This window comes from Ambystoma mexicanum, chromosome 1p (assembly GCF_040938575.1).
Source record: "Ambystoma mexicanum isolate Mex_15411 chromosome 1p, UKY_AmexF1_1, whole genome shotgun sequence".
Lineage (NCBI taxonomy): Eukaryota > Metazoa > Chordata > Amphibia > Caudata > Ambystomatidae > Ambystoma > Ambystoma mexicanum.
Window position 1 is genome coordinate 4102019 of NC_090921.1, and position 22122 is coordinate 4124140.

At 46.4% G+C, this 22122-nt stretch overlaps 4 non-coding genes across 4 annotated transcripts; 1 reads left to right on the top strand and 3 right to left on the bottom strand.

The window, feature by feature from the left end:
* Positions 1 to 4661: 4661 nt before the first annotated feature.
* Positions 4662 to 4735, bottom strand: TRNAN-GUU (transfer RNA asparagine (anticodon GUU)). Its single transcript has one exon. It is a non-coding gene; the product is annotated as a tRNA-Asn (tRNA).
* Positions 4736 to 11896: 7161 nt separating this feature from the next.
* On the bottom strand, positions 11897 to 11971 carry TRNAN-GUU (transfer RNA asparagine (anticodon GUU)). Its single transcript has one exon. It is a non-coding gene; the product is annotated as a tRNA-Asn (tRNA).
* Positions 11972 to 19131: 7160 nt separating this feature from the next.
* TRNAN-GUU (transfer RNA asparagine (anticodon GUU)) lies at positions 19132 to 19205 on the bottom strand. Its single transcript has one exon. It is a non-coding gene; the product is annotated as a tRNA-Asn (tRNA).
* Positions 19206 to 21349: 2144 nt separating this feature from the next.
* TRNAI-AAU (transfer RNA isoleucine (anticodon AAU)) lies at positions 21350 to 21423 on the top strand. The gene has a single exon. It is a non-coding gene; the product is annotated as a tRNA-Ile (tRNA).
* The last annotated feature ends 699 nt before the right edge of the window (positions 21424 to 22122 follow it).

Here is a 22122-nt window from a genome sequence, read left to right on the forward strand (position 1 = left end):
CCAACTTTGCAGTGTGCTGACATCTCAGGAGTCTTCTGGCTTCTGAATTGTGGGAGTCGGATCACCCTGCGGGGAGGAGATGGGCCCAACATCGCAGCACAGCACCCCTCTGGCCCGCCATGGGTAACTTAAACTTTGGACACCCCCTGGGCATCCCCCCTTTTTTGCAGGCCCCCCATCAAACAAATCGCTGTGTACCAATCTTTCCTCTTGGTTTCCTCTACAAGGTCTCAATGTTTGGAATAGGTCAAGGACCTACTGGGATATCCTATCAGCAGCATCCCTGCCCCACTTAGCCGTGCCCAGCTTCTGATCCTGGCAAATGCTGTGGGACCTGGGCAGTCATTGCCAAAGAATGGCAACTGATTGATTGCCTGTGCAAATGATAACTATGCCCGGCAAATGTGTGAGTGCAAAGGCAATTGATTAGAATTCCTGTAAATGGAGCAGGTATCTGGCAAAGGATAACAGGGCTGTCACCCACTCAACTGAAAATGCTGCAGGCAGGAGGCATGACTGCGCAACGATGCTCAGTACGGCGGGGTAGAAGCGGCTTGGAATGGGGAGTAAGCAAGAGCACAACAAATCTCACAGCTTTGAGAGCAGAGAGTGAGTGTTTAAACAATCATTAACAGGCAGCAACCCCAAAGGGACGTCATTTCACCAAAATGCCAGGGGTAGCGGAAGTGACATCACACGACCGTTGACCCCCTGATGACATCACAGGAAGTGATTTCATTTGATCCCACCCTGAAGTGATATCGCAGGAAGCGATGGAACACAACCATTCACCCGTTGATGAAACAGGAAGTGGCATCACATAGCATTGTACACCACAAAAAATATGGTTACAATATCACTATAGTGTGATGTACATAATGTGATGTACATTTCATACAAGAATCGATCGCCATATGTATTGTTAAGATCAGAGTGTATAGGCCCATATTACCAAATTACTGTGAATGCAAGCAGAAGTCCATGACCAAATGATAATGATGTGTTATTATGTAGCACTTACGCTTAAGCTCTTTATATAGTAAAAATATACACCCAATATCACCCAACATGTGTTGGTACTCTTTTATCGACCTCAGAAAGATGAAAGGTTGAGTTGAGGCGTTTAAGAACAGACTAAATCAGTGACTCACCCCCTGAAGTGTGCCTGAAATAAACCTTTAATAAGTCTAGCAATGATTGTATAGCATTCCAGAAAGACACATTATTTGGTATTCCTATTCTTTCTTATTTAGGGTCAGTGCTGAAAGTGTTAGACTTTTGGCACTCCTGTTCTTATTTTTCTTATTTTTTTTAACGGCCCTGAACAAGAAAGCCAGCCACTCCAGATTTAAAGAGCTACATGGTGCTGGCCGCAGCCTAGGAGCTTGCATTACAAAACCCCCCCAAAAAAACAAAAAAGAGAACTTTTTTTCAAGAGGTTGCAAGGGAGAACAGAGATGTCGCAAGGGAGACCTCAGAGGTTGCGACCCCCAACTGACGTCCCCGGGTAAAGTGGCAGGAGACATCTCTGCCCATATCAATATACGCCCCAGGGTGAAGACAAAGACTTAATGCTGGGCCCGATTTTACATGCCTCGCACTCCCAATGATTAGTCTCTCTTTGTGAAACTAAATATCCTCAACATTGGGGTGGAAAATGGTTGCCATTGGCCAATGGAAGTAATACTAGATGAAGGAAGCGAAATGCACCAACATTCAACCTGATGCCTCAGAGGAAGTCCAGTTTTTTGCAGCATGTGTTTGTGTGCATGTGTGTCTTGCAAGTCCAAGGTTTGAAACCTGATAAGCTCGCCTAGTGGTTTAATGCACCTACCACAGCAATCTATATGTAACCTGCAGGCAATACATCCAGTTCCTGGTGAGATACTGACACATTATTGCATTCTGTGCCTGGACTCCACCTCATGAAGGTGCTGTGGTCTAACGGAGCGGGAGCGGTGCTCTTCTACTTTTCTTAATCAGGTTCTACTGTGTCTATAGTTTTATTTTAAAAAGAACCCGTTCCGGAATGGTTTTGGTTTAAAATAAAAGTGTAGGAAGCAGTTGAAACTTGCACTGCACTAAATGTTCCCTTAAACAGCAGGCGCATGTGTTTGGGGGTTTGTGTTGTGTGTGGAAGGGGACGTGGCCATGTGGTTTGTGGGGAGCGGGGCAGGCCAGCAGGGAATATAGTTCCACTACTTGTTTTCATACACTTTGACCACTGGTGCCTGTTTTCATTCCCAGCACAGGTAACTTATCAACAGTGATCCCTATGCATCACTTTAGTTCCTCAATTTTCTCCTCAGGTCACTTGGGAGCAGAGAGACAGCATATGTATTTCCAGCACTACGGAGGCCAGAGTACACAAATCAAAGGCATAATTTATAGTGGGCACGCAGGAACTTGCAGGTGCAGGGGTTATTGTACCGGGGTATTTTATGAACACTTATGTACCCACTTGGAGGTGTTGCTAGGCTCAAGATTAGCTTTATAAAACCATACTCTAGCCCCCTGTGCGTATGGGCCTTTAATCACATTAACCGAAACAGTCCCACCACTTAAGAAGTGAGCACACGGTTGTGCATAAAGCAAGTTTATTGTACACAGTTTCAGGGAGTGGTTAGATGGTGTTGCAGGACCAAACTAACCCAGGTTTGAACAATACAACATCAGTTGGCATCTTACATCCTTTTTGCAACAATTACAATAATCCCAGATGTTCTATAACAATCCACCCCCAAAATATGATTGGACCAAAATCTTTTAAAAGGAATCCCATCTTCTCCCAATTCTCCACTTATCCTTGGTCAGTTTTATCTTGATAGTCATCTTCATGTCATAATCAGAGCACACCTTCTTAGGATTGGTCCGTAGGAGTCCATGGCGTCAGTACATGGTTAAACATTGGTCTTGAAAACATAATTAATTGCTAGCAATAACTGGCCTAAAGCCTTTAACTTTCATTGTGGTTGCACATGGTCCGCACAACAAATTTGAGCAAATAGAGGAAGGCCTGAATAAACAGGATCTCAACTAACCCATACCCCATACTCCTGGCGCTTCTGAAGACCTACTAATTTATACGACCACAACTTCAGAACATATAGCCACTGATGACCTTTAAAGACAATTAACTGTCAGATACCCTGGCCTCAGGCCTAACTTTTATTACCACCGAACAAAAAACCAACGCCCTCTAGCGACACCAATCCAATGAGCGAGATAACATCTGTTCCCTTGCAGGACTCTTAAATCATAAACCGTGTCCTGCTTCTGAGCTGACTTTCTTACTAGGTGACTAATATTTCTTTCCGTCAAGACTGTCCCTGCTACTTAAAATTCATGTGCAGCAGCGAACCAAGGAGATGAAAATGAATGATTTACTCATTTGTCTGACATCTGCAAACCTGAGAAAGTCAGTTTAAATCTCAACATGCATTTTGCAAGAGAGTCCCAACTACCTTTTTACAAAGCACCCCGTTGTGTAGATTGTTTTCATGTTGCATTTGCAGTTTATCCCTCTACGTGCGTGGTGATTATGTATACATTCTAAAGAGCTGTAACATTAAAAGAAACATCATAACTAACTGCACTCGATACAAATGGGTTCACATATTGTGACCAGTTCGCTGCCATCCGCCATCATCAATGTGGTGCGCTCAACATTAATCCCTCATAATAATGGGGACCCTTCCTGACCTCCCGGACACCCCCAAAAAAGTTAAGGGAGACTCCTCTGTTGTCAGCGCTGCTATATAGGGTGGGCAATGGAATAGCAAAATGTGTCCTTCCCAAACTAGTGCTGCAACGCCTCTGCCAGATTCCCACATCAGAATACTAGAACTATAGGGCCATGAAATCGGGTATTGAAAGAAAAACGCCTATGCCAGATTCCCACATCAGAATACAAGAACTATAGGGCCATGAAACCGGGTATTGAAAGGCAAACGCCTATGCCAGATTCCCACATCAGAATACAAGAACTGTAGGGCCATGAAACTGGGTATTGAAAATCAACCCCTATGCCAGATTCCCACATCAAAATACTAACTATAGGGCCATGAAACCGGGTATCGAAAGGCAAACACCTATGCCAAATTCCCACATCAGAATACCAAAACTATCGGCCCATGAAAAAGGGTATTGAAATACAAACGCCTATGCCAGATTCCCACATCGGAAAACAAGAACTATTGGGCCATGAAACTGGGTATTGAAAGACAAACGCCTATGCCAGATTCCCACAACAGACTACCAGAAATATAGGGCCATGAAAGTGGATATTGAAAGACAACGCCTATGCCAGATTCCCACATCAGAATACCAGAACTATGGGGCCATGAAACTGGGTATTGAAAGACAAACGCCTATGCCAGATTCCCACATCAGAATACCAGAAATATAGGGCCATGAAAGTGGGTTTTGAAAGACAAACGCCTATGCCAGATTCCCACATCAGAATACAAGAACTATAGGGCCATGTAAGCGTGTATTGAAAGACAATCAGACTGGCCATGGATGTGTGACTTGAGGGAAATGTCAGCACAGGAAGCACCTTACATATGGTTTCAGAATTAAGCAGTGCACCCTGCACGTTGGTTGTTTTTTTTTTTTTGAACGGGAGTTGGCTCACGTTTGCCAAAATCCAAAATAAACTGCGTCCCTGGGTGGGCTTGAACCACCAACCTTTCGGTTAACAGCCGAACGCGCTAACCGATTGCGCCACAGAGACGATGTGTGCCCTGCTGCGCAAAAGCCATATATGTAGGCTAATCGCGCAGGCCTGGATCCAGACGAAGACTTCATCTTTTATTAAAGCCCTGGGGAGGAGCGCTGTCTGCACACAGCAAGGCTGTAAGTTAGGATAGGCGCCTCCATTTCTCTGAAGCGTCTCTTTCTCAGTATGGTACAAGTAATGTTCAGCTTCAAACAGTACACAAAGCACTTTGGGCTATGGGCTTGATTGAAAAGCCCGTTTTGGGCTAACATTTGAATGTCCTGCCACACAGTGCACCATAGAGACTGCTGAGCACCTCACCATTGCAAGACTTATTTATCTCTCCAGCTCCACAGCTATCTATGACTTCCTAAACACTGGTGGCACCTGAAACCCCTGAGAAGTATTAAGGCAGCAGGGGGCCTGGCTGCTGCTTAACTCCTCACACCTCCTTCCTACCAGCAGGGCGGGCTGAGAATGTGTCACCTCCCGTGAGGCCCCATTTTAAGATGAAAGTTGGGATGGGGGGGGGGCACTTGCTTATTGCGGATAACAGTCCGAGAAGCACGGAGTAGCCAGCATTTCAAGAGTGGGGTTGTGGGTGAGCCATGAACAAAGTCCTGCTACTCCTCCCCCTAAATGCAGTGGGTGCAATTGCATTCGGTCTCATTCGAGCCCCCACACCACCCACCCTGCCCCAATCTACGTTTTTGGTAACATTAGTAACTGATGGTATTTTGAAACATAACGAAAAAAATAAAACTGCAGGAACATTACAGATGCAGGAAACTCATCTATAAGAGCTCTGTCCGGGCGTTCTGGGGCAAAATACATGCAAACATTCTACTTTGTATATGGATTGCACGGACAGAAGTGACTTCCCGGAAAAAAGACATTTCAAGGAGCATCATCAGTCTTTGATACTTAGAGGCAGAGCTTTAAGTGGGCTGGGGCTAGCATGGGCCGAGCCCCGGCAGTCTCCAGAAAAGGCTCCTGAGCCGGGGCCCTGCCGGGGGCTCACCCCCGACTAGCTCCAGCCATGCTGACACCTGAGGCCGCCCGTGCAGCGGCTGCACGGTTACACAAGCTGCCTGCAGGTGTCAGCACTATGGTTTAGAAAAAAAGCAATTGCCTTTTCTTTTTTTCTAAACCGAAGTGCTGTCACCTGCAAGCAGCAGGTGCAGCCTTCCAGTGCGGGCTGCCTGGTGGCTCTGTACTCTGAAACAGGAGGAGGGCTGGACTGCCAGGCCTCCTTTTGTTTCTGAGTAAATAGCCATCACCCAGCATGAAGCCCCTGCGCTACTCACGCTGGCTAATGGCTATCTACTCGGAAACAAAAGGCGAGCTGGGCAGTTCAGACCTCCTCCTGTTTCAGAGTACAGAGCCATCAGCAGCAGGCATCACTTTCATTCAAGGAGCCTGTGGTAAAGCATTGCAGCATGTGGCTCCTTGAATGAAAAGGCTGCCTGCTGGGTGTGAGCTGTGGCATACTGGTGTCACACCTTTGCTCCGCTTAGCCGGGGAGGGGCTGTGCGCATTAAATGTAATAATGCCAGTGCTCCCCAGCTCTGCTTCTTTTAGCGGCCCCCACCTCTTAGGCGACGGGGGCTCTTGATGGGGGCATGGACTAAGCACACCCATGCCTAGGCCAAACCCCCTAACGAGAGCCACCCTCAATTTCTAATCCCACTTAAAGCACTGCTTAGAGTCACCTTGGAACTGACTTTAGAATAGGTTGCCATAAGTAAGTCAAGTGGCAAATAACTTTGTGGTGCAAAATACCTAAATTGCACTCGTATTATATATGGAGCAACTCTATAGTCATTAGGCATTGAGGCTTGGCCAGGACAGCTGCCCCTCATAATGTAGCCTCGAGCGTGGAGTCTATAATGGCAGCAGTCCGTGGCAGCAGTAAGCCTTCCCAAAAGTGGTTGTAACTGGCCCAAAGACGACATCTTGTGCAAATGCTCTTATCCAGTGCATGCCAAAGAATGGTCTAGATGTCACCTGCTACATCTTGTCAGGCGCGTCTCCTGGGCTGCAAGTTGCCTTCCGATGTGCTGACAGCAGGCGCTAAGGGCTGAATGGGAATGTACTAAGAACATTGTTCTGTTGACAGTGGCTGCTAGTAGCTGTTGCTGTGATCTTGAGTATTAATGGCCGGTTAGCTCAGTTGGTTAGAGCGTGGTGCTAATAACGCCAAGGTCGCGGTACTGGCCACACCTTTTTTAAGTTTCCTTTTAAAATTGGAGCTTCATGAATGAAGAACTCTCATTGGACGAATATGAAATCTGTAAAATAATAAGCCGATGTGGAATTCTGAGTAATAGCACAATATAAGCAAAGACTTCCTCTGGCTAATGCCAAAAACAGTTCTTTGGCTCCTGAAATGACTACATGTCCTAGTGCTGTAGCAAAAGGGCTGCAAGAAGGCAGTCTATCCGTGGTCCTCCTCTTCTTAGCCGGTGGTGGCAGCACAGGTATTTCCCTCCAGTCCCAAATTGATAACATCACTCCAACTTTGCAGTGTGCTGACATCTCAGGAGTCTTCTGGCTTCTGAATTGTGGGAGTCGGATCACCCTGCGGGGAGGAGATGGGCCCAACATCGCAGCACAGCACCCCTCTGGCCCGCCATGGGTAACTTAAACTTTGGACACCCCCTGGGCATCCCCCCTTTTTTGCAGGCCCCCCATCAAACAAATCGCTGTGTACCAATCTTTCCTCTTGGTTTCCTCTACAAGGTCTCAATGTTTGGAATAGGTCAAGGACCTACTGGGATATCCTATCAGCAGCATCCCTGCCCCACTTAGCCGTGCCCAGCTTCTGATCCTGGCAAATGCTGTGGGACCTGGGCAGTCATTGCCAAAGAATGGCAACTGATTGATTGCCTGTGCAAATGATAACTATGCCCGGCAAATGTGTGAGTGCAAAGGCAATTGATTAGAATTCCTGTAAATGGAGCAGGTATCTGGCAAAGGATAACAGGGCTGTCACCCACTCAACTGAAAATGCTGCAGGCAGGAGGCATGACTGCGCAACGATGCTCAGTACGGCGGGGTAGAAGCGGCTTGGAATGGGGAGTAAGCAAGAGCACAACAAATCTCACAGCTTTGAGAGCAGAGAGTGAGTGTTTAAACAATCATTAACAGGCAGCAACCCCAAAGGGACGTCATTTCACCAAAATGCCAGGGGTAGCGGAAGTGACATCACACGACCGTTGACCCCCTGATGACATCACAGGAAGTGATTTCATTTGATCCCACCCTGAAGTGATATCGCAGGAAGCGATGGAACACAACCATTCACCCGTTGATGAAACAGGAAGTGGCATCACATAGCATTGTACACCACAAAAAATATGGTTACAATATCACTATAGTGTGATGTACATAATGTGATGTACATTTCATACAAGAATCGATCGCCATATGTATTGTTAAGATCAGAGTGTATAGGCCCATATTACCAAATTACTGTGAATGCAAGCAGAAGTCCATGACCAAATGATAATGATGTGTTATTATGTAGCACTTACGCTTAAGCTCTTTATATAGTAAAAATATACACCCAATATCACCCAACATGTGTTGGTACTCTTTTATCGACCTCAGAAAGATGAAAGGTTGAGTTGAGGCGTTTAAGAACAGACTAAATCAGTGACTCACCCCCTGAAGTGTGCCTGAAATAAACCTTTAATAAGTCTAGCAATGATTGTATAGCATTCCAGAAAGACACATTATTTGGTATTCCTATTCTTTCTTATTTAGGGTCAGTGCTGAAAGTGTTAGACTTTTGGCACTCCTGTTCTTATTTTTCTTATTTTTTTTAACGGCCCTGAACAAGAAAGCCAGCCACTCCAGATTTAAAGAGCTACATGGTGCTGGCCGCAGCCTAGGAGCTTGCATTACAAAACCCCCCCAAAAAAACAAAAAAGAGAACTTTTTTTCAAGAGGTTGCAAGGGAGAACAGAGATGTCGCAAGGGAGACCTCAGAGGTTGCGACCCCCAACTGACGTCCCCGGGTAAAGTGGCAGGAGACATCTCTGCCCATATCAATATACGCCCCAGGGTGAAGACAAAGACTTAATGCTGGGCCCGATTTTACATGCCTCGCACTCCCAATGATTAGTCTCTCTTTGTGAAACTAAATATCCTCAACATTGGGGTGGAAAATGGTTGCCATTGGCCAATGGAAGTAATACTAGATGAAGGAAGCGAAATGCACCAACATTCAACCTGATGCCTCAGAGGAAGTCCAGTTTTTTGCAGCATGTGTTTGTGTGCATGTGTGTCTTGCAAGTCCAAGGTTTGAAACCTGATAAGCTCGCCTAGTGGTTTAATGCACCTACCACAGCAATCTATATGTAACCTGCAGGCAATACATCCAGTTCCTGGTGAGATACTGACACATTATTGCATTCTGTGCCTGGACTCCACCTCATGAAGGTGCTGTGGTCTAACGGAGCGGGAGCGGTGCTCTTCTACTTTTCTTAATCAGGTTCTACTGTGTCTATAGTTTTATTTTAAAAAGAACCCGTTCCGGAATGGTTTTGGTTTAAAATAAAAGTGTAGGAAGCAGTTGAAACTTGCACTGCACTAAATGTTCCCTTAAACAGCAGGCGCATGTGTTTGGGGGTTTGTGTTGTGTGTGGAAGGGGACGTGGCCATGTGGTTTGTGGGGAGCGGGGCAGGCCAGCAGGGAATATAGTTCCACTACTTGTTTTCATACACTTTGACCACTGGTGCCTGTTTTCATTCCCAGCACAGGTAACTTATCAACAGTGATCCCTATGCATCACTTTAGTTCCTCAATTTTCTCCTCAGGTCACTTGGGAGCAGAGAGACAGCATATGTATTTCCAGCACTACGGAGGCCAGAGTACACAAATCAAAGGCATAATTTATAGTGGGCACGCAGGAACTTGCAGGTGCAGGGGTTATTGTACCGGGGTATTTTATGAACACTTATGTACCCACTTGGAGGTGTTGCTAGGCTCAAGATTAGCTTTATAAAACCATACTCTAGCCCCCTGTGCGTATGGGCCTTTAATCACATTAACCGAAACAGTCCCACCACTTAAGAAGTGAGCACACGGTTGTGCATAAAGCAAGTTTATTGTACACAGTTTCAGGGAGTGGTTAGATGGTGTTGCAGGACCAAACTAACCCAGGTTTGAACAATACAACATCAGTTGGCATCTTACATCCTTTTTGCAACAATTACAATAATCCCAGATGTTCTATAACAATCCACCCCCAAAATATGATTGGACCAAAATCTTTTAAAAGGAATCCCATCTTCTCCCAATTCTCCACTTATCCTTGGTCAGTTTTATCTTGATAGTCATCTTCATGTCATAATCAGAGCACACCTTCTTAGGATTGGTCCGTAGGAGTCCATGGCGTCAGTACATGGTTAAACATTGGTCTTGAAAACATAATTAATTGCTAGCAATAACTGGCCTAAAGCCTTTAACTTTCATTGTGGTTGCACATGGTCCGCACAACAAATTTGAGCAAATAGAGGAAGGCCTGAATAAACAGGATCTCAACTAACCCATACCCCATACTCCTGGCGCTTCTGAAGACCTACTAATTTATACGACCACAACTTCAGAACATATAGCCACTGATGACCTTTAAAGACAATTAACTGTCAGATACCCTGGCCTCAGGCCTAACTTTTATTACCACCGAACAAAAAACCAACGCCCTCTAGCGACACCAATCCAATGAGCGAGATAACATCTGTTCCCTTGCAGGACTCTTAAATCATAAACCGTGTCCTGCTTCTGAGCTGACTTTCTTACTAGGTGACTAATATTTCTTTCCGTCAAGACTGTCCCTGCTACTTAAAATTCATGTGCAGCAGCGAACCAAGGAGATGAAAATGAATGATTTACTCATTTGTCTGACATCTGCAAACCTGAGAAAGTCAGTTTAAATCTCAACATGCATTTTGCAAGAGAGTCCCAACTACCTTTTTACAAAGCACCCCGTTGTGTAGATTGTTTTCATGTTGCATTTGCAGTTTATCCCTCTACGTGCGTGGTGATTATGTATACATTCTAAAGAGCTGTAACATTAAAAGAAACATCATAACTAACTGCACTCGATACAAATGGGTTCACATATTGTGACCAGTTCGCTGCCATCCGCCATCATCAATGTGGTGCGCTCAACATTAATCCCTCATAATAATGGGGACCCTTCCTGACCTCCCGGACACCCCCAAAAAAGTTAAGGGAGACTCCTCTGTTGTCAGCGCTGCTATATAGGGTGGGCAATGGAATAGCAAAATGTGTCCTTCCCAAACTAGTGCTGCAACGCCTCTGCCAGATTCCCACATCAGAATACTAGAACTATAGGGCCATGAAATCGGGTATTGAAAGAAAAACGCCTATGCCAGATTCCCACATCAGAATACAAGAACTATAGGGCCATGAAACCGGGTATTGAAAGGCAAACGCCTATGCCAGATTCCCACATCAGAATACAAGAACTGTAGGGCCATGAAACTGGGTATTGAAAATCAACCCCTATGCCAGATTCCCACATCAAAATACTAACTATAGGGCCATGAAACCGGGTATCGAAAGGCAAACACCTATGCCAAATTCCCACATCAGAATACCAAAACTATCGGCCCATGAAAAAGGGTATTGAAATACAAACGCCTATGCCAGATTCCCACATCGGAAAACAAGAACTATTGGGCCATGAAACTGGGTATTGAAAGACAAACGCCTATGCCAGATTCCCACAACAGACTACCAGAAATATAGGGCCATGAAAGTGGATATTGAAAGACAACGCCTATGCCAGATTCCCACATCAGAATACCAGAACTATGGGGCCATGAAACTGGGTATTGAAAGACAAACGCCTATGCCAGATTCCCACATCAGAATACCAGAAATATAGGGCCATGAAAGTGGGTTTTGAAAGACAAACGCCTATGCCAGATTCCCACATCAGAATACAAGAACTATAGGGCCATGTAAGCGTGTATTGAAAGACAATCAGACTGGCCATGGATGTGTGACTTGAGGGAAATGTCAGCACAGGAAGCACCTTACATATGGTTTCAGAATTAAGCAGTGCACCCTGCACGTTGGTTGTTTTTTTTTTTTTGAACGGGAGTTGGCTCACGTTTGCCAAAATCCAAAATAAACTGCGTCCCTGGGTGGGCTTGAACCACCAACCTTTCGGTTCAACAGCCGAACGCGCTAACCGATTGCGCCACAGAGACGATGTGTGCCCTGCTGCGCAAAAGCCATATATGTAGGCTAATCGCGCAGGCCTGGATCCAGACGAAGACTTCATCTTTTATTAAAGCCCTGGGGAGGAGCGCTGTCTGCACACAGCAAGGCTGTAAGTTAGGATAGGCGCCTCCATTTCTCTGAAGCGTCTCTTTCTCAGTATGGTACAAGTAATGTTCAGCTTCAAACAGTACACAAAGCACTTTGGGCTATGGGCTTGATTGAAAAGCCCGTTTTGGGCTAACATTTGAATGTCCTGCCACACAGTGCACCATAGAGACTGCTGAGCACCTCACCATTGCAAGACTTATTTATCTCTCCAGCTCCACAGCTATCTATGACTTCCTAAACACTGGTGGCACCTGAAACCCCTGAGAAGTATTAAGGCAGCAGGGGGCCTGGCTGCTGCTTAACTCCTCACACCTCCTTCCTACCAGCAGGGCGGGCTGAGAATGTGTCACCTCCCGTGAGGCCCCATTTTAAGATGAAAGTTGGGATGGGGGGGGGGCACTTGCTTATTGCGGATAACAGTCCGAGAAGCACGGAGTAGCCAGCATTTCAAGAGTGGGGTTGTGGGTGAGCCATGAACAAAGTCCTGCTACTCCTCCCCCTAAATGCAGTGGGTGCAATTGCATTCGGTCTCATTCGAGCCCCCACACCACCCACCCTGCCCCAATCTACGTTTTTGGTAACATTAGTAACTGATGGTATTTTGAAACATAACGAAAAAAATAAAACTGCAGGAACATTACAGATGCAGGAAACTCATCTATAAGAGCTCTGTCCGGGCGTTCTGGGGCAAAATACATGCAAACATTCTACTTTGTATATGGATTGCACGGACAGAAGTGACTTCCCGGAAAAAAGACATTTCAAGGAGCATCATCAGTCTTTGATACTTAGAGGCAGAGCTTTAAGTGGGCTGGGGCTAGCATGGGCCGAGCCCCGGCAGTCTCCAGAAAAGGCTCCTGAGCCGGGGCCCTGCCGGGGGCTCACCCCCGACTAGCTCCAGCCATGCTGACACCTGAGGCCGCCCGTGCAGCGGCTGCACGGTTACACAAGCTGCCTGCAGGTGTCAGCACTATGGTTTAGAAAAAAAGCAATTGCCTTTTCTTTTTTTCTAAACCGAAGTGCTGTCACCTGCAAGCAGCAGGTGCAGCCTTCCAGTGCGGGCTGCCTGGTGGCTCTGTACTCTGAAACAGGAGGAGGGCTGGACTGCCAGGCCTCCTTTTGTTTCTGAGTAAATAGCCATCACCCAGCATGAAGCCCCTGCGCTACTCACGCTGGCTAATGGCTATCTACTCGGAAACAAAAGGCGAGCTGGGCAGTTCAGACCTCCTCCTGTTTCAGAGTACAGAGCCATCAGCAGCAGGCATCACTTTCATTCAAGGAGCCTGTGGTAAAGCATTGCAGCATGTGGCTCCTTGAATGAAAAGGCTGCCTGCTGGGTGTGAGCTGTGGCATACTGGTGTCACACCTTTGCTCCGCTTAGCCGGGGAGGGGCTGTGCGCATTAAATGTAATAATGCCAGTGCTCCCCAGCTCTGCTTCTTTTAGCGGCCCCCACCTCTTAGGCGACGGGGGCTCTTGATGGGGGCATGGACTAAGCACACCCATGCCTAGGCCAAACCCCCTAACGAGAGCCACCCTCAATTTCTAATCCCACTTAAAGCACTGCTTAGAGTCACCTTGGAACTGACTTTAGAATAGGTTGCCATAAGTAAGTCAAGTGGCAAATAACTTTGTGGTGCAAAATACCTAAATTGCACTCGTATTATATATGGAGCAACTCTATAGTCATTAGGCATTGAGGCTTGGCCAGGACAGCTGCCCCTCATAATGTAGCCTCGAGCGTGGAGTCTATAATGGCAGCAGTCCGTGGCAGCAGTAAGCCTTCCCAAAAGTGGTTGTAACTGGCCCAAAGACGACATCTTGTGCAAATGCTCTTATCCAGTGCATGCCAAAGAATGGTCTAGATGTCACCTGCTCCATCTTGTCAGGCGCGTCTCCTGGGCTGCAAGTTGCCTTCCGATGTGCTGACAGCAGGCGCTAAGGGCTGAATGGGAATGTACTAAGAACATTGTTCTGTTGACAGTGGCTGCTAGTAGCTGTTGCTGTGATCTTGAGTATTAATGGCCGGTTAGCTCAGTTGGTTAGAGCGTGGTGCTAATAACGCCAAGGTCGCGGTACTGGCCACACCTTTTTTAAGTTTCCTTTTAAAATTGGAGCTTCATGAATGAAGAACTCTCATTGGACGAATATGAAATCTGTAAAATAATAAGCCGATGTGGAATTCTGAGTAATAGCACAATATAAGCAAAGACTTCCTCTGGCTAATGCCAAAAACAGTTCTTTGGCTCCTGAAATGACTACATGTCCTAGTGCTGTAGCAAAAGGGCTGCAAGAAGGCAGTCTATCCGTGGTCCTCCTCTTCTTAGCCGGTGGTGGCAGCACAGGTATTTCCCTCCAGTCCCAAATTGATAACATCACTCCAACTTTGCAGTGTGCTGACATCTCAGGAGTCTTCTGGCTTCTGAATTGTGGGAGTCGGATCACCCTGCGGGGAGGAGATGGGCCCAACATCGCAGCACAGCACCCCTCTGGCCCGCCATGGGTAACTTAAACTTTGGACACCCCCTGGGCATCCCCCCTTTTTTGCAGGCCCCCCATCAAACAAATCGCTGTGTACCAATCTTTCCTCTTGGTTTCCTCTACAAGGTCTCAATGTTTGGAATAGGTCAAGGACCTACTGGGATATCCTATCAGCAGCATCCCTGCCCCACTTAGCCGTGCCCAGCTTCTGATCCTGGCAAATGCTGTGGGACCTGGGCAGTCATTGCCAAAGAATGGCAACTGATTGATTGCCTGTGCAAATGATAACTATGCCCGGCAAATGTGTGAGTGCAAAGGCAATTGATTAGAATTCCTGTAAATGGAGCAGGTATCTGGCAAAGGATAACAGGGCTGTCACCCACTCAACTGAAAATGCTGCAGGCAGGAGGCATGACTGCGCAACGATGCTCAGTACGGCGGGGTAGAAGCGGCTTGGAATGGGGAGTAAGCAAGAGCACAACAAATCTCACAGCTTTGAGAGCAGAGAGTGAGTGTTTAAACAATCATTAACAGGCAGCAACCCCAAAGGGACGTCATTTCACCAAAATGCCAGGGGTAGCGGAAGTGACATCACACGACCGTTGACCCCCTGATGACATCACAGGAAGTGATTTCATTTGATCCCACCCTGAAGTGATATCGCAGGAAGCGATGGAACACAACCATTCACCCGTTGATGAAACAGGAAGTGGCATCACATAGCATTGTACACCACAAAAAATATGGTTACAATATCACTATAGTGTGATGTACATAATGTGATGTACATTTCATACAAGAATCGATCGCCATATGTATTGTTAAGATCAGAGTGTATAGGCCCATATTACCAAATTACTGTGAATGCAAGCAGAAGTCCATGACCAAATGATAATGATGTGTTATTATGTAGCACTTACGCTTAAGCTCTTTATATAGTAAAAATATACACCCAATATCACCCAACATGTGTTGGTACTCTTTTATCGACCTCAGAAAGATGAAAGGTTGAGTTGAGGCGTTTAAGAACAGACTAAATCAGTGACTCACCCCCTGAAGTGTGCCTGAAATAAACCTTTAATAAGTCTAGCAATGATTGTATAGCATTCCAGAAAGACACATTATTTGGTATTCCTATTCTTTCTTATTTAGGGTCAGTGCTGAAAGTGTTAGACTTTTGGCACTCCTGTTCTTATTTTTCTTATTTTTTTTAACGGCCCTGAACAAGAAAGCCAGCCACTCCAGATTTAAAGAGCTACATGGTGCTGGCCGCAGCCTAGGAGCTTGCATTACAAAACCCCCCCAAAAAAACAAAAAAGAGAACTTTTTTTCAAGAGGTTGCAAGGGAGAACAGAGATGTCGCAAGGGAGACCTCAGAGGTTGCGACCCCCAACTGACGTCCCCGGGTAAAGTGGCAGGAGACATCTCTGCCCATATCAATATACGCCCCAGGGTGAAGACAAAGACTTAATGCTGGGCCCGATTTTACATGCCTCGCACTCCCAATGATTAGTCTCTCTTTGTGAAACTAAATATCCTCAACATTGGGGTGGAAAATGGTTGCCATTGGCCAATGGAAGTAATACTAGATGAAGGAAGCGAAATGCACCAACATTCAACCTGATGCCTCAGAGGAAGTCCAGTTTTTTGCAGCATGTGTTTGTGTGCATGTGTGTCTTGCAAGTCCAAGGTTTGAAACCTGATAAGCTCGCCTAGTGGTTTAATGCACCTACCACAGCAATCTATATGTAACCTGCAGGCAATACATCCAGTTCCTGGTGAGATACTGACACATTATTGCATTCTGTGCCTGGACTCCACCTCATGAAGGTGCTGTGGTCTAACGGAGCGGGAGCGGTGCTCTTCTACTTTTCTTAATCAGGTTCTACTGTGTCTATAGTTTTATTTTAAAAAGAACCCGTTCCGGAATGGTTTTGGTTTAAAATAAAAGTGTAGGAAGCAGTTGAAACTTGCACTGCACTAAATGTTCCCTTAAACAGCAGGCGCATGTGTTTGGGGGTTTGTGTTGTGTGTGGAAGGGGACGTGGCCATGTGGTTTGTGGGGAGCGGGGCAGGCCAGCAGGGAATATAGTTCCACTACTTGTTTTCATACACTTTGACCACTGGTGCCTGTTTTCATTCCCAGCACAGGTAACTTATCAACAGTGATCCCTATGCATCACTTTAGTTCCTCAATTTTCTCCTCAGGTCACTTGGGAGCAGAGAGACAGCATATGTATTTCCAGCACTACGGAGGCCAGAGTACACAAATCAAAGGCATAATTTATAGTGGGCACGCAGGAACTTGCAGGTGCAGGGGTTATTGTACCGGGGTATTTTATGAACACTTATGTACCCACTTGGAGGTGTTGCTAGGCTCAAGATTAGCTTTATAAAACCATACTCTAGCCCCCTGTGCGTATGGGCCTTTAATCACATTAACCGAAACAGTCCCACCACTTAAGAAGTGAGCACACGGTTGTGCATAAAGCAAGTTTATTGTACACAGTTTCAGGGAGTGGTTAGATGGTGTTGCAGGACCAAACTAACCCAGGTTTGAACAATACAACATCAGTTGGCATCTTACATCCTTTTTGCAACAATTACAATAATCCCAGATGTTCTATAACAATCCACCCCCAAAATATGATTGGACCAAAATCTTTTAAAAGGAATCCCATCTTCTCCCAATTCTCCACTTATCCTTGGTCAGTTTTATCTTGATAGTCATCTTCATGTCATAATCAGAGCACACCTTCTTAGGATTGGTCCGTAGGAGTCCATGGCGTCAGTACATGGTTAAACATTGGTCTTGAAAACATAATTAATTGCTAGCAATAACTGGCCTAAAGCCTTTAACTTTCATTGTGGTTGCACATGGTCCGCACAACAAATTTGAGCAAATAGAGGAAGGCCTGAATAAACAGGATCTCAACTAACCCATACCCCATACTCCTGGCGCTTCTGAAGACCTACTAATTTATACGACCACAACTTCAGAACATATAGCCACTGATGACCTTTAAAGACAATTAACTGTCAGATACCCTGGCCTCAGGCCTAACTTTTATTACCACCGAACAAAAAACCAACGCCCTCTAGCGACACCAATCCAATGAGCGAGATAACATCTGTTCCCTTGCAGGACTCTTAAATCATAAACCGTGTCCTGCTTCTGAGCTGACTTTCTTACTAGGTGACTAATATTTCTTTCCGTCAAGACTGTCCCTGCTACTTAAAATTCATGTGCAGCAGCGAACCAAGGAGATGAAAATGAATGATTTACTCATTTGTCTGACATCTGCAAACCTGAGAAAGTCAGTTTAAATCTCAACATGCATTTTGCAAGAGAGTCCCAACTACCTTTTTACAAAGCACCCCGTTGTGTAGATTGTTTTCATGTTGCATTTGCAGTTTATCCCTCTACGTGCGTGGTGATTATGTATACATTCTAAAGAGCTGTAACATTAAAAGAAACATCATAACTAACTGCACTCGATACAAATGGGTTCACATATTGTGACCAGTTCGCTGCCATCCGCCATCATCAATGTGGTGCGCTCAACATTAATCCCTCATAATAATGGGGACCCTTCCTGACCTCCCGGACACCCCCAAAAAAGTTAAGGGAGACTCCTCTGTTGTCAGCGCTGCTATATAGGGTGGGCAATGGAATAGCAAAATGTGTCCTTCCCAAACTAGTGCTGCAACGCCTCTGCCAGATTCCCACATCAGAATACTAGAACTATAGGGCCATGAAATCGGGTATTGAAAGAAAAACGCCTATGCCAGATTCCCACATCAGAATACAAGAACTATAGGGCCATGAAACCGGGTATTGAAAGGCAAACGCCTATGCCAGATTCCCACATCAGAATACAAGAACTGTAGGGCCATGAAACTGGGTATTGAAAATCAACCCCTATGCCAGATTCCCACATCAAAATACTAACTATAGGGCCATGAAACCGGGTATCGAAAGGCAAACACCTATGCCAAATTCCCACATCAGAATACCAAAACTATCGGCCCATGAAAAAGGGTATTGAAATACAAACGCCTATGCCAGATTCCCACATCGGAAAACAAGAACTATTGGGCCATGAAACTGGGTATTGAAAGACAAACGCCTATGCCAGATTCCCACAACAGACTACCAGAAATATAGGGCCATGAAAGTGGATATTGAAAGACAACGCCTATGCCAGATTCCCACATCAGAATACCAGAACTATGGGGCCATGAAACTGGGTATTGAAAGACAAACGCCTATGCCAGATTCCCACATCAGAATACCAGAAATATAGGGCCATGAAAGTGGGTTTTGAAAGACAAACGCCTATGCCAGATTCCCACATCAGAATACAAGAACTATAGGGCCATGTAAGCGTGTATTGAAAGACAATCAGACTGGCCATGGATGTGTGACTTGAGGGAAATGTCAGCACAGGAAGCACCTTACATATGGTTTCAGAATTAAGCAGTGCACCCTGCACGTTGGTTGTTTTTTTTTTTTGAACGGGAGTTGGCTCACGTTTGCCAAAATCCAAAATAAACTGCGTCCCTGGGTGGGCTTGAACCACCAACCTTTCGGTTAACAGCCGAACGCGCTAACCGATTGCGCCACAGAGACGATGTGTGCCCTGCTGCGCAAAAGCCATATATGTAGGCTAATCGCGCAGGCCTGGATCCAGGTGAAGACTTCATCTTTTATTAAAGCCCTGGGGAGGAGCGCTGTCTGCACACAGCAAGGCTGTAAGTTAGGATAGGCGCCTCCATTTCTCTGAAGCGTCTCTTTCTCAGTATGGTACAAGTAATGTTCAGCTTCAAACAGTACACAAAGCACTTTGGGCTATGGGCTTGATTGAAAAGCCCGTTTTGGGCTAACATTTGAATGTCCTGCCACACAGTGCACCATAGAGACTGCTGAGCACCTCACCATTGCAAGACTTATTTATCTCTCCAGCTCCACAGCTATCTATGACTTCCTAAACACTGGTGGCACCTGAAACCCCTGAGAAGTATTAAGGCAGCAGGGGGCCTGGCTGCTGCTTAACTCCTCACACCTCCTTCCTACCAGCAGGGCGGGCTGAGAATGTGTCACCTCCCGTGAGGCCCCATTTTAAGATGAAAGTTGGGATGGGGGGGGGGGCACTTGCTTATTGTGGATAACAGTCCGAGAAGCACGGAGTAGCCAGCATTTCAAGAGTGGGGTTGGGGGTGAGCCATGAACAAAGTCCTGCTACTCCTCCCCCTAAATGCAGTGGGTGCAATTGCATTCGGTCTCATTCGAGCCCCCACACCACCCACCCTGCCCCAATCTACTTTTTTGGTAACATTAGTAACTGATGGTATTTTGACACATAACGAAAAAAATAAAACTGCAGGAACATTACAGATGCAGGAAACTCATCTATAAGAGCTCTGTCCGGGCGTTCTGGGGCAAAATACATGCAAACATTCTACTTTGTATATGGATTGCACGGACAGAAGTGACTTCCCGGAAAAAAGACATTTCAAGGAGCATCATCAGTCTTTGATACTTAGAGGCAGAGCTTTAAGTGGGCTGGGGCTAGCATGGGCCGAGCCCCGGCAGTCTCCAGAAAAGGCTCCTGAGCCGGGGCCCTGCCGGGGGCTCACCCCCGACTAGCTCCAGCCATGCTGACACCTGAGGCCGCCCGTGCAGCGGCTGCACGGTTACACAAGCTGCCTGCAGGTGTCAGCACTATGGTTTAGAAAAAAAGCAATTGCCTTTTCTTTTTTTCTAAACCGAAGTGCTGTCACCTGCAAGCAGCAGGTGCAGCCTTCCAGTGCGGGCTGCCTGGTGGCTCTGTACTCTGAAACAGGAGGAGGGCTGGACTGCCAGGCCTCCTTTTGTTTCTGAGTAAATAGCCATCACCCAGCATGAAGCCCCTGCGCTACTCACGCTGGCTAATGGCTATCTACTCGGAAACAAAAGGCGAGCTGGGCAGTTCAGACCTCCTCCTGTTTCAGAGTACAGAGCCATCAGCAGCAGGCATCACTTTCATTCAAGGAGCCTGTGGTAAAGCATTGCAGCATGTGGCTCCTTGAATGAAAAGGCTGCCTGCTGGGTGTGAGCTGTGGCATACTGGTGTCACACCTTTGCTCCGCTTAGCCGGGGAGGGGCTGTGCGCATTAAATGTAATAATGCCAGTGCTCCCCAGCTCTGCTTCTTTTAGCGGCCCCCACCTCTTAGGCGACGGGGGCTCTTGATGGGGGCATGGACTAAGCACACCCATGCCTAGGCCAAACCCCCTAACGAGAGCCACCCTCAATTTCTAATCCCACTTAAAGCACTGCTTAGAGTCACCTTGGAAGTGACTTTAGAATAGGTTGCCATAAGTAAGTCAAGTGGCAAATAACTTTGTGGTGCAAAATACCTAAATTGCACTCGTATTATATATGGAGCAACTCTATAGTCATTAGGCATTGAGGCTTGGCCAGGACAGCTGCCCCTCATAATGTAGCCTCGAGCGTGGAGTCTATAATGGCAGCAGTCCGTGGCAGCAGTAAGCCTTCCCAAAAGTGGTTGTAACTGGCCCAAAGACGACATCTTGTGCAAATGCTCTTATCCAGTGCATGCCAAAGAATGGTCTAGATGTCACCTGCTCCATCTTGTCAGGCGCGTCTCCTGGGCTGCAAGTTGCCTTCCGATGTGCTGACAGCAGGCGCTAAGGGCTGAATGGGAATGTACTAAGAACATTGTTCTGTTGACAGTGGCTGCTAGTAGCTGTTGCTGTGATCTTGAGTATTAATGGCCGGTTAGCTCAGTTGGTTAGAGCGTGGTGCTAATAACGCCAAGGTCGCGGGTTCGATCCCCGTACTGGCCACACCTTTTTTAAGTTTCCTTTTAAAATTGGAGCTTCATGAATGAAGAACTCTCATTGGACGAATATGAAATCTGTAAAATAATAAGCCGATGTGGAATTCTGAGTAATAGCACAATATAAGCAAAGACTTCCTCTGGCTAATGCCAAAAACAGTTCTTTGGCTCCTGAAATGACTACATGTCCTAGTGCTGTAGCAAAAGGGCTGCAAGAAGGCAGTCTATCCGTGGTCCTCCTCTTCTTAGCCGGTGGTGGCAGCACAGGTATTTCCCTCCAGTCCCAAATTGATAACATCACTCCAACTTTGCAGTGTGCTGACATCTCAGGAGTCTTCTGGCTTCTGAATTGTGGGAGTCGGATCACCCTGCGGGGAGGAGATGGGCCCAACATCGCAGCACAGCACCCCTCTGGCCCGCCATGGGTAACTTAAACTTTGGACACCCCCTGGGCATCCCCCCTTTTTTGCAGGCCCCCCATCAAACAAATCGCTGTGTACCAATCTTTCCTCTTGGTTTCCTCTACAAGGTCTCAATGTTTGGAATAGGTCAAGGACCTACTGGGATATCCTATCAGCAGCATCCCTGCCCCACTTAGCCGTGCCCAGCTTCTGATCCTGGCAAATGCTATGGGACCTGGGCAGTCATTGCCAAAGAATGGCAACTGATTGATTGCCTGTGCAAATGATAACTATGCCCGGCAAAT